This window comes from Pecten maximus, chromosome 16, assembly GCF_902652985.1.
Source record: "Pecten maximus chromosome 16, xPecMax1.1, whole genome shotgun sequence".
Lineage (NCBI taxonomy): Eukaryota > Metazoa > Mollusca > Bivalvia > Pectinida > Pectinidae > Pecten > Pecten maximus.
Window position 1 is genome coordinate 14622202 of NC_047030.1, and position 19116 is coordinate 14641317.

General features: G+C 39.1%; 1 protein-coding gene across 6 annotated transcripts in view; it reads right to left on the bottom strand.

Annotated features, from left to right (window-relative positions):
• LOC117314841 overlaps positions 1-19116 on the bottom strand; it is a 97731-nt gene that overhangs the window by 44298 nt on the left and 34317 nt on the right. For 4 of the 6 annotated variants that reach the window (XM_033868951.1, XM_033868957.1, XM_033868956.1 and 1 more), the window contains exon 3: positions 18041-18111. The gene's annotated coding sequence lies outside the window, so the exon portion shown is untranslated. Of the gene's footprint in view, positions 1-344; positions 569-980; positions 2099-18040; positions 18112-19116 lie in introns of those variants that run through there. The other 2 variants (XM_033868952.1, XM_033868950.1) reach the window with 2 other exon arrangements.

The window sequence follows — 19116 nt, forward strand, 5'->3', positions numbered from 1 at the left end:
GAATCAAACCTGGGGACACAAATATATACAGGTTTTAGGCAACATCTAAATTATTTTATATACATTGCTGAATATCTGAGTATCATACAATATTACATCTGGTTTCAAACCATCTGAGGAAAATACTAAAGTGTATGGATTATGTCTTGTACAAATTTACGTAATTGAATTAATCATGTAAAATTATTCCATTGGGTAGAGTTAAACCACAATGAATTTTCTTGCAGTCATTGAATTGTGAGCTAAAGCGTCAAATTTCATGTTTAGAAATAGACGCTTGTCAACCCACCTGTAAAATGTTTTATACCTGATCCATAACGGGATTATATTTATTTAAAACTTACCTGTGCCAATATGCCCGACTTCCTGTCTGTGTGTTAAACTGAGGCGTTACTTAGGCAAGTGTGACAGAAAAGAAAGTAGGGGTCACTGCACCATGACATTCAGCCAGGGACACAAACTGACCGACTAACATGCACAAGCAGGGAGTTCCGCATGAACTATAGTCTATGGTGTGAAGTCTGATAAATCTCACAGGCAGTTCTTGCTTCCCGAAGCTATGTCATATTACGCATCAAATAATACACATTAAGATTTCCTTACATGGTAAAGACATCACTAAATTGAACTATTGTTACATCTCAGTTTGAGATCTTTGATTCCACTCTTCATTAAATGACTTAGAAATCTTTATGTTATACTGCCTTAGGTAAGTTTTATAAGCTGAACGGCATATACAAACTTTTGTAAGCTGACAAGACTTTGTCTTATGTGTAGGGACTGATAAGAGAGGTTACAGAGGCCCTATTTATTTATAAATACTGCCATTGCACACATATAGCTGTTCCACATAGCCACACACCTATACCAACATGTCATGGATTACAGACCGCTACCCAGCAGCCAGGTGACACCGTTATCTACCTGTGCTCACACCGTTACCTCAGCATATCTCGTTAACCCCTCACGTGTGTTCTTACCTTAGTGTTGGCTCAGGTGTGCTCTGACCGGTCACACTCGGTTGCTATGTACCAGCACAGTAAAATTCTGCTAATTAATATATCAGATGTGATGCGTTGTTATCCTCTGTACGTGATATTTAGTCCTGATATCACGTCAGTCCGTGCATGAACATACAATGTCCATGTAATCAGGTACAAGAGTCTAACACTGGGAAACCAGCAATCCGTATCACAAGTTAATAAAGGGTGGTTAAATTCTGACAGTAAATAACGGGGTTCCTCGCTAAATAAAATAACACTTGTATTACACATACACCGTGGAATAAAACTAAATCTTTGTGGGTGAAGAAATCACAGTGTAGTGTTCACCTTCACCGATCAGCTGTCCTCCATCAACACACTGGAGGGCTGCTGAGAGAAAAGCTCGGTGTGTGTTAGCCTGCTCCTAACACACTGTTATGCTTCACTTGCTTGTGGAAATATAAATAACCAGGTCTGGCATAGATTCAGCTTTCAGCTCCAACAAATCGGAAAAACCGTTGGACTGGAAATTGGTGTGTGTGGCTGATAGTATTGGTTCTCTAGCCGCCACGCCTGGCTGGTTAGCCTGCCTGATTTACATGTCAATACTAATCCTGTCTCACTTTTTCTCTTCGTTTGTCTCTCAGTCTGTCTATCTTTCCTACTGCACACATCAAACTTTGAAATCACGTCTATGTAAATCTTATTCATAGGTTTCAGTCTCGTTCCTGTTTTTTTTTCCAGGCAGTCTCTCCATCCAAGCCGCCACCACATGTACTTGGTACAGAGTAAATTCTATCCACAGTGACAGGTATCCATCACTACATCCTAATGCCGTTTATCTTTGTACTTGCTGTAGAGGTCAATCAAGTACATCTACATCCTTCCATGCCTCCCACACAATATAATTTTTAAATTCACATATTCCTTCGAAATGTTGGTCCCCCAGTCTAATTAATAATCCACTTAAAGCTGGCCAAAAGCGATACAGTTTCTAACTATCTATAAGCAGATGTGAGGTTCAAGTAACTCACCTGTCTGTAAATTAAAGGTGACACATAAATGTTACAGTATATTGCCATTTTCTGTTTTGGCATTAACCGTTTCTTTGAGCATCTTTTCAATTATCAGAAGGATCAGGGTTATTACATTGTGCCAGTAGCATGCTGGGATGAAGATTGTTCAAATGAATGACCTTGACCTGGTCAGAAAGGGACCTCATACCGTTGCCAGTCCGATTAGGGAATCTATACGCAAACCTGTTGCCTTGGTGAATGGATGTGAAATGATGCAGTCATATTTACAAGAACCTGAATACCTGATACCAACCCTAGTAATTGTCACCCTTTCCCTACGGTCTGAATGTCACTCCACTGTTGTTGAAATAGGAGTGTTTTAGAAACTCGAGAAGAAAATTTCTCTCAATTGATCAATAAACTTAAGCACCAACCTAAATTTGATAGCATCATCAATATTTTCTCCAATAAATAACAAAATTTTCATTATCAGTGAAAATCATCTCCATTGTACTATTAAATATTATCTCTTGCTACGCATCATTGAAAACAAACGTTTTCTGTTTGTTCTACAATATGTCCTGTTTGATGGATGGAATCACTGGACCGTACGAGTCACAGATACAGAAAATGAATTCATCCTTGCTATCCTTTTTATCTCTCAAATATGTTTACTTCTATTTGTATTTAGATAGGAAGATTGCAAGGGTTGATAACATGGTTATAAACTTCAAATTTATATTAACAGGTAGGAAATATTTGTATATTGTAAATCGATATTTGTATATATTTACAGGTAGAAAATATTTGTATTTACAGTAGAAAATATGTGTTCAGGTTCAGCCAGACTTTACTCAGTTGATTTTGCTTGAATTTCTTTTTTTTTTTTCTTTTTTTTTTTTGTGATAATTTTTGCTTAATTCTATTACATTTTATCTTGCAGTTGCAACTATAAGCAAAAGATGCATCTGTCATATGTCATCTGTAATGACTGATCCGAAAAACTCATCATCATATTTTGTAATTTTGAGTTCAGAACAAGTGCAGGGGAAAGACCTTTGTATTGGGTACAACATGAGACAATGAGATGAACAATTCTTATTTACATTAACATGGTGTAACAACTAACTTGTTATATAGTAACAGTACGGATAGACTGTAAGATATAACACAATACTCCTTGTTTACCACTGTAACACACAAAACTGTCCCCGACAGATTTTAATTTGATAGCAGAAATTCTTACAAGGCTGAGTCCAACATTCCACTGTAAAGACACGACTCATAACATTTTTTTTTTTCTGCAACTTTTCACTTGGAGGAAGAAAATGTTATTGAAGTGTTACCATGGTGACTGTACACTCAGCGATCAGGTACGCCTCAGACGGAACAAGCCACTAGATAATCAGCCTCCTAGGTAATAAGGCCAACTCATTACCGGCCAAGCGAGGCGGCTGAGATTTGTGTAAGGGCAGTAGAATGCAACCCAGTGTGGCGATGGCCTGGAAGATGTATTAGTCAATTGTTTCTCATTGACGTTGGAAGCAACGGGCCAGTGGGCATGGTAATGAGGGAATCAATGATGCACGCATAAACCCTGGGTTACCGTATCTATGGTAACAAACACCTGACCAATGTTTTCTAAACATTCCAGTGAGCACGGTAATGAAAGAATCATTGATGCATACACATACTGTATACTTGGTTTTAATGGTTTATCATTCTAGGAGAAAAACGGTAGGATGTACTTTCTATATGTTGACTGACTGAACAATAAACGGTTGTGACATAAACTTTACCAATCTAATGGATTAAAAGTCTCTATACATCACGTCAGATTTTATATCAATGTCTACGACACTATATAATAGCATCTGACAGATAGAGAAAAGAAAAGCTATCAATCTTTCTGGTTTCTTTGGCTAAATATGGTAGATATCATGTTCATACCTGTATAAATCATGGATTTCAAGAAATGTAGCTAGCAAATGACAAACATAAAATTTTAGACAAATCCTTTCTAAATGATAGCAGACATAAGTATTTTCAGAGTAAGGATGCTGGAAATGAGTTCAACACCGAATATCAATTGCTAGTTCACAAGGTAGATTTTACCAGGTGATATACAAACATATCTAGAATCCTCAATATCTTTACTTGTGTTTCAAAGTTAAAATTTACTGCATTACTTTTCCAGCACAACGCCTGCAAGTAAATTACACATAATAGTGAGGTAATTTATTCATTTGTCAACACAGCCTTTCCTCCTAACAGATTAGCCTCGCTCAATGACCACAAAACACTGGTCCCAGCTGCTGCAGCCACATTACCATGGAAACCCTACAGAATTGCATGCATCAATGATTGTTTATCACCACCAGCCTACGCTCCACTGACTTGCGTGCTGCAACATTAAAAATTTCAATTTCAATAAATCAGAGTTGACCTGCTTTGTTATCTGTTGTGAATATTGGGATTTCAGGTCTCTGTGTGTGTTTGTATAGTAAAATGCGGGATTGATAAAAACATGTGATGTATACCTACATTGTCCACCCTATAGTTATAATAACAGTTTCCACTGCTACAAACTAAATCAGACGTCAATGCTTCACGATTTTTCTAACCACACTAAAAGGTAGGCTGAACACTGCGTAAGAATTACTACCTATAGATAATAGGATTCTTTCTTTTAACACACTTCTTCCTCTTATATTATTTTTTCTGATGTTTTTTCAAAATATGAACACTTTGGTACACTAAATTTTTTGTTTTTCCACTTAATGATTAACTGGAATATATTTTTCTATGTTAGGTAGCTAAGACACAAAAAACCAGTGTACTATAATGATGAGGGTACCCCTCGTTTTTTGTTTTAAGCTACATAACATAAAAGATCCCTGAGGGATTTTGGTGCCCAACACTGAAAGATTTTTATTGGTTCTAGGTGTCAAGACTGATCTCTGTACTTTTCCCTTCTTTCTTCTTTCTACAAACAGCTCAACCTCAGTACACACACCTCTACCTCAATACACACACCCATACCTCAATATAGACACCCACTACCTCAATACACACACCCCTACCTCAATACACACACCCCTACCTCAATACAGACACCTCTACCTCAGTACAGACACCTCTACCTCAATATACACACCTCTACCTCAGTACAGACACCTCTACCTCAATACAGACACCTCTACCTCAATACAGACACCCTCTACCTCAATACACACACCCTCTACCTCAGTACAGACACCTCTACCTCAATACAGACACCTCTACCTCAATACAGACACCTCTACCTCAATACAGACACCTCTACCTCAATACAGACACCTCTACCTCAGTACAGACACCTCTACCTCAATACACACACCTCTACCTCAATACACACACCCTCTACCTCAATACAGACACCTCTACCTCAATACAGACACCCCTACCTCAATACAGAAACCTCTACCTCAATACAGACACCCCTACCTCAATACACACACCTCTACCTCAATACAGACACCCTCTACCTCAATACACACACCTCTACCTCAATACACACACCTCTACCTCAATACAGACACCCCTACCTCAATACACACACCTCTACCTCAATACAGACACCCCTACCTCAATACACACACCTCTACCTCAATACAGACACCCCTACCTCAGTACAGACACCTCTACCTCAATACAGACACCTCTACCTCAATACAGACACCCTCTACCTCAGTACAGACACCTCTACCTCAATACAGACACCCCTACCTCAATACAGACACCTCTACCTCAATACACACACCCCTACCTCAATACACACAACTCTACCTCAGTACAGACACCTCTACCTCAATACAGACACCTCTACCTCAATACAGACACCTCTACCTCAATACAGACACCTCTACCTCAATACAGACACCCTCTACCTCAATACAGACACCTCTACCTCAATACAGACACCTCTACCTCAATACACACACCTCTACCTCAATACAGACACCTCTACCTCAATACAGACACCCTCTACCTCAATACAGACACCCTCTACCTCAATACAGACACCTCTACCTCAATACAGACACCTCTACCTCAATACAGACACCTCTACCTCAATACAGACACCTCTACCTCAATACAGACACCCTCTACCTCAATACAGACACCTCTACCTCAATACAGACACCTCTACCTCAATACACACACCTCTACCTCAATACAGACACCTCTACCTCAATACAGACACCCTCTACCTCAATACAGACACCTCTACCTCAATACAGACACCTCTACCTCAATACACACACCTCTACCTCAATACACACACCTCTACCTCAATACAGACACCTCTACCTCAATACAGACACCTCTACCTCAATACACACACCTCTACCTCAATACAGACACCTCTACCTCAATACACACACCTCTACCTCAATACAGACACCCTCTACCTCAATACACACACCTCTACCTCAATGACACCACACCTCCTACCTCAATACAGACAACTCTGACCTCAAGTACAGGCCACAACCCACTACCTCAATACAGAACACCTCTACCTCAAATACACGACCCCTCTACACCTTCAATGACAACACACCTTCTACCTCAATACACACACCTCTACCTCAGATACAGCCACCACCCTCTACCTTCAATACACACACCTCTACCTCAATGACAGACACCCTCATACCTCAATACACGACACCTCTACCCTACAATACACGACCACCCCTAACCTCAATACAGACACCTCTACCCTCAATACACCAACACCTCTACCTTAATACACACAACTCTTACCTCACTACAGGACCACCCCTCTACCTCAGTCAAACAACCTCTACCTCAATATCACACATACTCTACCTCAATGAACAGACAACCTCTGACCTCAAGACACACACATATTACCTCAATACAGACCCCTTACCTAAAAGACACTCTCCCTAAAAACCCCACCTTCCCTCAATAGAAAACCTTCCCTCAATACCACACCTCCCCCCAAATAACATTTACCTAATCGACCCCCCTACCTAATCAGACACCCCCCCCTCAGTAAAAACCCACCTCTACCTCAATAAAACACCTCACCTCAATAGAACCTCTCCCCTCAGTAAAAAACATTTCCCCTCAGTCCCCCACACCTCCCCCCTCAATACAGACCCCCCCCAACCTCAAACAAAACCCCCCTCCCTCAGAAACCCCAAAACCTTTCCCTCAATACAGACCCCTAACCTCAATACCAAAAACCCTACCCCCAATAGACACCCTACCTCAGTACAGCACCTCACCCAATACAGAACCCCTCCTCGTACAAAAAACCTCCCCCCAATCGGGGACCCCTACCTCAATACCACCCTCACCTCAATCCACACCTCTACCTAAATACACCCCCTCTCCCCTAAATCACACACCTCTCCCTCATACGCCCCCCCTCCCCAAAAAAGAACCTCAAACCTAATACAGACCCCTCTACCTCAGTAAACACCTCCCTCAAACCCCAAACCTCTACCTAAATAACACACCTCTACCTCAATCGACCCTCTACCTCAAACACCCCCCCTCTCCCAAAAAAAAAAAACCCCACCTCAAAACACAAACTTTACCCAAACAACCCCTCTACCTCAGTAAGAACCCCTTTACCTCAATACAAAAACCCTCACCCCCAAACCCCCACCCCACCTCATACAGACAACTCCCCCTCAGTAAGAACCTCTACCAGTCAGACCCCCCTCCCCTAATAACACACCTCTCCCTCAATACAACACCTACCTCAAATACAGCCCTCTACCTCAATACAGAACCTCTCCCCAAAACCCACACACCCCTACCTAAATACACACAACTTCCCATACAGACCCCTTACCTTATACGACATTTTACCTAAATTTCAGACAACTCTACCTCAATACCCCCACCCCTACCTCAATACACACACCTCTACCTCAATACAGACACCTCTACCTCAATACAGACACCTCTACCTCAATACAGACACCCTCTACCTCAATACAGACCCCTCTACCTCAATACAGACACCTCTACCTCAATACACACACCTCTACCTCAATACAGACACCCTCTACCTCAATACAGACAACCTCTACCTCAATACACGACACCTCTACCTCAATACACACACCTCTACCTCAATACAGACACCCTCTACCTCAATACACACACCTCTACCTCAATACAGACACCTCTACCTCAATACAGACACCTCTACCTCAATACAGACACCTCTACCTCAATACAGACACCTCTACCTCAATACAGACACCTCTACCTCAATACAGACACCCTCTACCTCAATACAGACACCCTCTACCTCAATACACACACCTCTACCTCAATACAGACAACTCTACCTCAATACAGACACCTCTACCTCAATACACACACCTCTACCTCAATTACAGACACCTCTACCTCAATACAGACACCTCTACCTATTAACACACTTTACCTCAGTACGACCCTCTCCCTCAGTACGACACCTCTCCCCTCAGTAAACCAAACTTACCCAGTAAGACACCCCTCCCTAAATACAGACACCCTCACCTCCAATACGACACCTTACTAATACACCCCCCTCTCCCTCAATACAGCCCTCTACCTAAACGGGAACCCCCCTACCTAAACAGAACCTTACCTCAATTACAAAAACCCTCTACCTCTAAGACACCCCTACCTCAGCAGACACCTCTACCTCAATATAGACATTTCTCCCTCAAACAGACACCTCTACCTCAAAACAGACACCTTCCTATTCAGACACCTCCCCTCAATATAGACACCTCACCTCAATACGACACCTCTACCTCAGTACAAACCCCCCTCTACCTCAAACCACCCTCACCCAATACAGACACCTCTCCTCAAAAGAACCTTACCTCAGTAAGACACCTCCCCCCAAAAACGAACCTCTACCTAAACACAAAAAACCCCCCTACCTCAAACAAACCCCTTTAACTAAAAAAGACACCTCTACCTCATACGACACCCCTCCCTCAGTACAGCACCCTCCTCAATAAAAACCCCCCTCACCAAAATACAGAACCTTCCTCAAACACCCCCTTTAACCCTTACAACACTCTACCCCAAACAGACCCTCTCCCTAATACACACACCTTACTCAATACAACAACTCTACCTCAGAAAGGGACACCTCTACCCAAGACCCTTTAACCTAATACAGACACCTCTCCCCTAAAACAGACACTCACCTCAATACCACCCCTCTCCCTCAATACACAAACCCTTACTCAATAGACACCTTACCTCAATACAGACCCCTCACCTCAATACAGACCCCTTTTATCATACACCACCCCTACCAATACAGCCCCTCCCCAATCGGGGCCCCCTCTACCTCAAAAAAACCCACCCCTACTCAAACAAACCCCTCTCCCTCAATACAGACCCCTCTCCTCAGTCGGGCACCCCTCCCTCAGTCAGAATCTACCTAAATACAGACACCTTACCTCATACAGACACCCTCCCCAATACACACACCCTCCCCCGAAGAACCCTACCTCGTACCCCAATCCCCCTCAATACAAAACCCCTCACCTGTAACAGACACCCCTACCTCGTCAACCCCCCCTTTCCTAAATACAGACACCCACCCCAATAACACCCCCTTATAATACAGACACCTCTACCTCAATACCACCCCCCCTACCAATACAGACCCCTACCTCAATACACACCCCTCCCTAAAAACCCCAAAACCCTCCCTCAATAAGCACCTTACCTCAGTACAACACCCCCCTAGCCCCACACCTCTACCTCATCAGACACCTTACCTCAAAACCACCCCCTCCCCTCAATAAGACACCTCACCTAAATACACCCCCCTCCCCTAAAACGCCCCCCCACCTCAATACACACCCCACCTAATACACCCCCCTCCCCCAATACACACCCCCCTCCCTCAATAAATACCCTCTACCTCAATACAGACACCTCTACCTCAATACACACACCCCTACCTCAATACACACACCTCTACCTCAATACACACACCTCTACCTCAATACACACACCTCTACCTCAATACACACACCTCTACCTCAATACACACACCTCTACCTCAGTACAGACACCTCTACCTCAGTACAGACACCTCTACCTCAATACAGACACCTCTACCTCAATACAGACATCTTGTATTATATATAATAGATGTGCTGATAAACAATAATCAAAGATTGAATGTGACACATTTAACTAAATAACTCACAAGTTTTGGATAGAAAGAACTTGATCTGGAAAACTGTTCATGTGCCTGAACCTGATCTGTAGGAACAACATGTAGTCAGTGTGGTACCAGGAGTAGGGTGACGCAGAGAATGTCCCGCCCTTCATACCCTTGTGCTCCCAACTCTGCCTCAAGGAGCCTGTCACACCTTTACACAGTAAGCCTCCTAATCTCGTCACACCTGAGTGACTTTCCAACCATTAAAGTGTAACCTTATCAGCTTCCTTATTGAACGTAATGAGGGTGTCTTGTTTAGTATGTTTTGCTTGAGGGATTTCATGACAATAACGGAATTGCAAGCTCCGTTGGCTCCTTAGACAGCCGAAGTAGACCGTCTAGTACAAGCCTGTGTAATTCTGCCAAAACGTCATTGCTGTGAGTTTGACAGTAAAAAGAAAAAAAAAATTGTTTTTTTTCACAACAGGAACAAGTTACCCATTATCTGGCAACAGGAAAGCTATCTGGCTATGTCAACTGTGAATTTTGTTCAACTCATGCATGCCTGTGTTGTGAGTCATGTCCAATATAATCAGTTATGTCATTATGGTACCTTATAGGTAGATGTCACACAATGTTGACTCAATGATTACCAAGAAAGGTTTTCAATAGGCCCTGAACCGTCTAATCCCTACCCTGGTTTCAGTGAGGCTGAACGCCCACAAAGGCTCCTAGAGATAAGCGCACTCTACATGTCTGCTTTACCTGGTAAACAGAGCCAAGATCTATCAAACTTTATTTTTACAGTTTCCTTCCCACCTCGGTGGTCGTCAAATGCCAGTATTTGTTTCATGTCAAACCCGGCTGATTTATAATCGTCAGATGTCGTGGTTAGGTGAGCATGCCTGACGAGATCAAGAGGTCACCATCGGGAACCATAACGAGCTAGGAATTAATACTCCATACACCCCTTATCATTCGTCACGGCTATAGATCCTACCCGCAACACAATAAACTCTTTCACTCATTTACCTTTACCCATAAAATCAATTTAGTCATCTAGACATTACATGTAAGATCAATTTAGTGGTCTGACAGAAAAACAGTATGTATACCTACCAATACTGCATAGCTGTGGATCTTCTCAACTTGTTGTGTACAGCCCTTTACTTAGAACCTCAACATTACAGTATATGATAGTCAAAGTACCGTGATTTTTTAAAACAACATGTAGAATGTTTTGTATTTGAATATTTCAGTTGTTTAGCCGAACTTATATCTTGGAACTGGTACGACCAATCAGTGTAGTCCATTCCTATCAATGTAACTGGTACAACCAATCAGTGTAGTCCATTCCTATCAATGTAACTGGTACAACCAATCAGTGTAGTCCATTCCTATCAATGTAACTGGTACAACCAATCAGTGTAGTCCATTCCTATCAATGTAACTGGTACAACCAATCAGTGTAGTCCTTTCCTATCAATGTAACTGGTACAACCAATCAGTGTAGTCCATTATTCCTATCAATGTAACTGGTACAACCAATCAGTGTAGTCCTTTCCTATCAATGTAACTGGTACAACCAATCAGTGTAGTCCATTCCTTTCAATGTAACTGGTACGACCAATCAGTGTAGTCCATTCCTATCAATGTAACTGGTACGACCAATCAGTGTAGTCCATTCATATCAATGTAACTGGTACAACCAATCAGTGTAGTCCTTTCCTATCAATGTAACTGGTACGACCAATCAGTGTAGTCCATTCCTATCAATGTAACTGGTACAACCAATCAGTGTAGTCCATTCCTATCAATGTAACTGGTACGACCAATCAATGTAGTCCATTCCTATCAATGTAACTGGTACGACCAATCAGTGTAGTCCATTCCTATCAATGTAACTGGTACGACCAATCAGTGTAGTCCATTCCTATCAATGTAACTGGTACGACCAATCAGTGTAATCTATTCCTATCAATGTAAATGGTACGACCAATCAGTGTAGTCTATTCCTATCAATGTAACTGGTACAACCAATCAGTGAAGTCCAGTATAGTACAAATTGTGACAAAATGTACTTCATTTGAAGATTGGATTTTCCACTAGTTGCTCAATATCAGTAGAACTGGTCTAATTCTCACTTCTCACAAAATTTTTTTTTTTCTATACAAAATTTATTCGGGATTCCACCCATCAAAATAAATAATCTTCCACACAGTTGGTTTTCAGAAACACACTACAGCCCTATAAATCAATGACCCTATGTTTATATCATCTATAAACACTCATAATACACAATACTGTAATTTTTCCTCTTTATAACTAGAATTATTTACACAATAGATATTGAATATTTTGAATTGATTTTTTTACCTAATAAGCTACCTTGGCACACAATTTAGTAGTTTTTATGCAAAATGTGTTGGCTTTATCACTGTAACATAAATTGATTTTGGCTTTGTGGACTAAGGTCTTGATACTGAAATAACCAACTGTGGCAAACGCCATGCTCCAATGGAAAAACTGATAAGGTAATTTCACGCAAACAAGTATAACATTCATTATATGGGGCAAAGCAAACGGAAACATCTGTATACATTCTAAATTGTATACAAGCAATGGTGACATGAGTAATGCACTTTCTACTTTCAGTATAACAATATCTATAATTACTTATATCTAACAGTATTGGACTCCTGTAGTCTCCTGTGACTAAGGATAATCAACAATAGTTATTACCTTTAGATACATGTGAAATGTCATTTGAATCTAAGACTCATACATCTTAACAAGAAGTAAAGATTTTAAACACATTTTTTGACCCATGAAAAGAATGTAAGTGAATGTAATATAAATCAATGAACTTGATAATAATATTGTAACATAATCAATTGACAATCCTTATATATATTACCTGTGATATGACTTACTGCTCATAATAATAATATCTTTTATTTAACCAGGGTAACATATTTAGACAATGTCTAGTTTACAACATGGCCCTGCATCAAATATATTTACACAAGCATGGCATAATTTAAAATAACGATATAATATAACAATGTAATAAATATATAATTATCATCACAGCTTAAATATGATTTATAAATGAACGCTTGTATATCACACAAGTGTTGCTGAAGGACATTATTAAAGCACAAGGAGTCGAATATACATACAATGCTAATATAGCAAAAGGTAAAAATTGACAGAATATACACTAATATAGTGTGAATTAAAATGGTACAATGAAGTAGGTGATCTAAAATTAAATTTAGAAGATTGAATATTACTATACTAAAATATCAGTGTAAGGGATGAATCACAGATATAACTATATATTCTATTAATAATCACAAAAGAAATATTTAGAAATTAAAACTAGACTAGTTGAAGTAATTTATAAAATATTGCAGTATATATATATATATATATATAGCTAAGATTTTGAGAAGTAAAGCTGCAGGTATCTAGTTTTAAAAATCCCAATACTAACTGAGTCTCTAATAGTATCATTAGCTTCGTTCCATAAAATTGAACATGTATATACAAATGAACGTTTGAAATAGTTTGTTCTGGCTGTTGGAACATACAATTTGTTTGATATAGAAGATCTAGTTGTTCTGCCATTCACATTTTTTACATAAGAAAACATGTTTGTTAAAATACCTGGTGATTCACAATGTAAAATTTTGTAACACAAAACCATTTTTCTAAAATCGTAAAAGTCTGCAATTGGCATCCATTTTAATTTTTCAAAGAGGGATTTGGAGGGAGTAAGAATATCTCTAACATTTAATAATATCCGGGCTGCTCTTTTCTGTAATTTTAAGACCATATCTATATACATTTTGTTGCTAGGTTTACTCCAGACAGTTGAACAGTACATAAAATGGGGGAAAACAATACTGTTATATACGTTGGTAATGACATCATCTGACATAAATGACCTTAGTCTTCTCAACACACCTATTTTCTTGGATTATTTTCTTTGTCATAAATTTAATATGCTCTTTCCATGAGAGACAACTATCAATAAAAACACTCAGTAACTTTGCACATTGGACAGTTTCAATCGTGAGATCCCCAACTTTCAAAATCAGCTGCCGACATCTTGCGAGTTTTTGAGAGGATCCTATCATCATACATTGGGTTTTTGTTAAATTCATACTTAATTTATTATCTTTCATCCACTTAATCGTGTTTGAAAGATCTTCTGACATTTTAGCTTCTAGACTTTCTACTGTGTCCCCCCTCACACTCTGCGATGTATCATCTGCGTACATCATTGCTACAGAATGTTTTAAACATTTTGGGTAATCATTAATGTTTAAAATAAACAGTAATGGCCCTAAAATTGAGCCCTGGGGCACACCAATATCATGTGACACAGGTAATAGTTAACGACCTTCACCTTTAATCATAAAGAAATTGACCTAACATGTTTGATAGCCTTCAGTTAAATATCTATTTTTTTCCAAGAAAAACTCACAAGAATACCTTATCTCCCAGGAAAACACATCATATCTATTTTAAAACATTTCAAAAATTTTAATTTTTCAAAACAAATCAGTTTAACATTTTAATTTTAAGACACTTGTGCAACAAAAAATTAAGATGTATTAGTCACTTTGTCCATATCTTTGTGATTGGTCATTTTCTAACCTTATCATATGTACCATTCCTGATATCAAAGTTCTGTGATAAATAATATCTGATCATTAGACACATGTTGATATTGATAACAGACATACCATAGGAAAAGACCAAGATATATATTTCATCAAGAATTACAGAGCAAAAAGTTTCATCTTTTTCACCCTAGGCTGACAGAATCAAAGCACTAGCAGAAAATCATGATGATAAGAGCAAACATATCCGAGGATTATACAGCTCAGTACAGTGGCAGAAATTAATGACCCCAACACAAGGTAAATTTATAACATCTTTTGATCCTGCTAACGGGACAGGATTCATGCATCAGGCTTACCCATATTTATATCTGAAAAAGTAATAAAAGCAGGAGGCTAGCAGAAATATGCTAGGGTTGGTCGATCAGGCGTAAACGTTCCTGACTCTGCACACTCCGCTTTGATGGATTAACATTAAAGTCTTGTTGACCAAGGGCAGCGTTCATGTCCCACTGTGATGTGACAGAGCGTGAAATGTCAACTATAATCAAGGGGGAGACAATCAGGATCAACCAGTTTGTCTAATTTCAATTTGTGGACAGGGAAGTCAATTGCATAACATTTTGTCTTTGTGGACATTTTTTCGTGCCTATCTTAATTAGATATAATTGTTTATCTGAGTCACTTTTTTTCTCTGAATATAATACCTGACAACACATGTAAACAATAATTTAAAAAAAACAATCCCTGGTGTGAAGTCAGCTGATATTTTCGCACTTTCAACATAATTTTCCTATTACTATGCGGTACACATCTGATGGCCGAACATGACCACACATGACCACGACGAAACAAATAATTAGAGTAGACAGATCCACGAAAAGTATGGTAATCTACATAGCCAACTTGGTCATCCTCCGTTACACTGAACATCTCGTTATAAAGCACTGAAAGCACTTATTCCAATATGTAATGTTGGAAACTGACTTAAATAGGTCTAATCTATTATGCAAGACTAGTAACAACCAAAGCATTCAAAATTTATTCTGAAAATGATCTAAATACAAAAATGTATATTAAATATTGTAAATTCTGTGGTGACTATTAAATTAATTGTGACAACAAGTTTGCAATATTTTTAAAACAAATGAGATGCCTCCTGATTTAATTAAATGAAATGAGTTAACTTAAACAAATCTCTTTTTCGCTTTAATTTTTTGTCAAATATACCACTTCCTTCAGCAAAGCTTACCAATATATTCAGTATTTCTCTGTCAAACTTATGCTAAGGATTCCAAAAGCATACCTATTCTACACAAAATCATGTTAGATAACTAACTTTTGAAGATCTATAATCTCTAAACTCTAGTTGTCATACCTATTCAACATGAAGCCATATCAGATACCTAACTTAGATCTAGAGACTTAATCCTCTAGTTGTCATACCTATTCAACATGAAGCCATATCAGATACCTAACTTAGATCTAGAGACTTAATCCTCTAGTTGTCATACCTATTCAACATGAAGCCATATCAGATACCTAACTTAGATCTAGAGACTTAATCCTCTAGTTGTCATACCTATTCAACATGAAGCCATATCAGATACCTAACTTAGATCTAGAGACTTAATCCTCTAGTTGTCATACCTATTCAACATGAAGCCATACTAGATATTTAACTTTTAAGATCAAGAGACTCAAAACTCTAGTTGTCATACCTATTCAACCTGAATCTATATCAGATATCTTACTAAGATCAATGCTCAGTTTTCATCCCTATATTATAGTCCTGATAGATATAGCACAAGATATTGATCAGTTGCTATCTCTATTCCAACTACATGAATTATTTTCAATATCTCAATTCAAAATGTTCAACATGAGTTTTCCTGTTTTACACCAAATACGTGGTTCATTTTCTCTTAATTAAGAACATAATTTTCCTAAAATGAAGAGGAAATAGAGATATCTTGCCAATTTTCATTAAAACATTGCTATGTTTTTCCCAATTTCAGCAGACAAAAGTTGCTGGAAAACTAGTTTAAATACACAACACTTGGACATCGGATTCCAGTTAACTAAGGGAAATAACTCCCACACAGAAACATTATGGAAGCCTTTTTCCAATATAACAATTAGTGTGAGAGAGATAAGGCTTCATCACACTGATAGGAAAACCATTAAAAGATTCAATCTTCCATGCACCATTAAACATCCTATGTTCAGTCTAGCGAGAAGATGCTTCCATCCCTCTATAATTACACAGTGAACCATACATCTGTGCCCATTCGTTTCTACAGAATGTATTAAAAATCAATCAAAATAGAATCTGCTCGTTCTACCTGTACACATGTTGCATCACACTAGATTCCATACGTAGCAAAACCCTAGTCCTATAAAAGATGTTGTATTTACAGCAAACATTTTGAATTATCACACTCCCATACGCCTCTGGTTTCACAGAGAAAGTCTATTGAAATGCATGTAAATGAAGTTTACTAGGTCAACTCTGCAGTGTAAAAAATGCTACCTGCATACTGCTGAAAGAGGAAACTTAACCACTATCAACTACCTGCCTCCCCCTAATTATGAATCAGAAGAATCCAAATCAATGAGAAGTTGAGTCCATTGGGGAAAACGTGTGAAATAGATTCAATGAAGTTCTTCCATGAAATTTCCAAATCTTTTAATATATTTATTTCTAGACATACCGATAAAATTGATATTTTGTTTTTAAAAGAAATTACGTCATCTAGGCACATTTGAAAGTCACTGGTGTGTGACGGGATTCAGTTTTATATAGTTTATCAATAAAAAGAACCTTGATGAATATTTATAAGGCTTTGAAAGGTAAGAAATAAACTTGTTCCTGCTGCAGTTTTGCAGACATAGTGCAGAGCAGTGTATTGTCTAGCAGGACTGTCAGACTGAGGTATTTTCTAACTTGTTCAAGGTTGAATGAGGCGAAGCAGGATACAGGTGTGCAAATTAAAGGATACCATGTTGACTCACAGCAGTCAATGTTTTATAGTAGTTCTGTTCATTCCGTACTTCAGTTTTGGACAGGAACAATAATTTAAAATGTAAAAAAAAATCCTTACCTTAAATCCAGGGGAAAATGTTGTTAACCTGACTGACTGGTGAATATCACTTATAGGTCTAGACTACCTTAGATTTCAGGATTCTTACCTGGCACAAACTCTTAAATGGTGAAGGTTTTTCTCTTTAAATCTGATGTTTTCTTGTATAGACTTCAGTATCTGAAAGAAAAACAAGAGGCCCATGGGGCCTGTATCGCTCACCTGGTTGGATTTGACCAAATGTCAAAATAATGTTCATGTTCAATTTATTCATACGCATACTCTCTAAGGGACTGGAAGACCCTATGGATTATTTTTACAACCTAATTGTGTTTGAAGAAACTAAGTCCCTTAGGCTGGGGAAAGACCCTTGGGCCTCTTAGACTCCGCCCCTCAGGCCCCTGGGTGTTCAGAGTAAAATTTATACAAACTCTGTTCCCCTCCCCCAAGGATGTTCCTGACCAAATATGGTTCTAATTCATTCATAACTTTATGACTTGTAGCAATTTAAAGACTAATCTCTATTCCCCTATTTGGCCCCGCCCCTCAGGCCCCTGGGGGTTCAGAGTAAAAATTTATACAAACTCTGTTCCCCCTTCTCCCAAGGATGTTCCTGTTCAAATTCATCCACAACTTTATGACTAGTAGCGATTTAAATGATTAACCCTATTTCCTCTATTTGGCCCCGCCCCTCAGGCCCCTGGGGATTCAGAGTAAAAATTTATACAAACTCTGTTCCCCTTCTCCCAATGATGTTCCTGACCAAATTTGGTTCAAATTCATTCATAACTTTATGACTAGTAGCGATTTAAAGGATTAACCCTATTTCCCCTATTTGGCCCCGCCCCTCAGGCCCCTGAGGGTTCAGAGTAAAAATTTATACAAACTCGGTTCCCCTTCCCCCAAGGATGTTCCTGACCAAATCTAATTAAAATCCATGAAAAATTTTATGACCAGTAGCGATTTAAAGACTAAATCTCTATTTCCCATATTTGGCTCCGCCCCTCAGGCCCCTGGGGGTTCAGAGTAAAAATGTACACAAACTCTGTTCCCCTTCTCCCAAGGATGTTCCTGACCAAATTTGGTTCTAATTCATTCATAACTTTCTGACTAGCAGTGATTTAAAAGATTAACCCTATTTCCCCTATTTGGCCCGGCCCCTCAGGCCCCTGGGAGTTCAGAGTA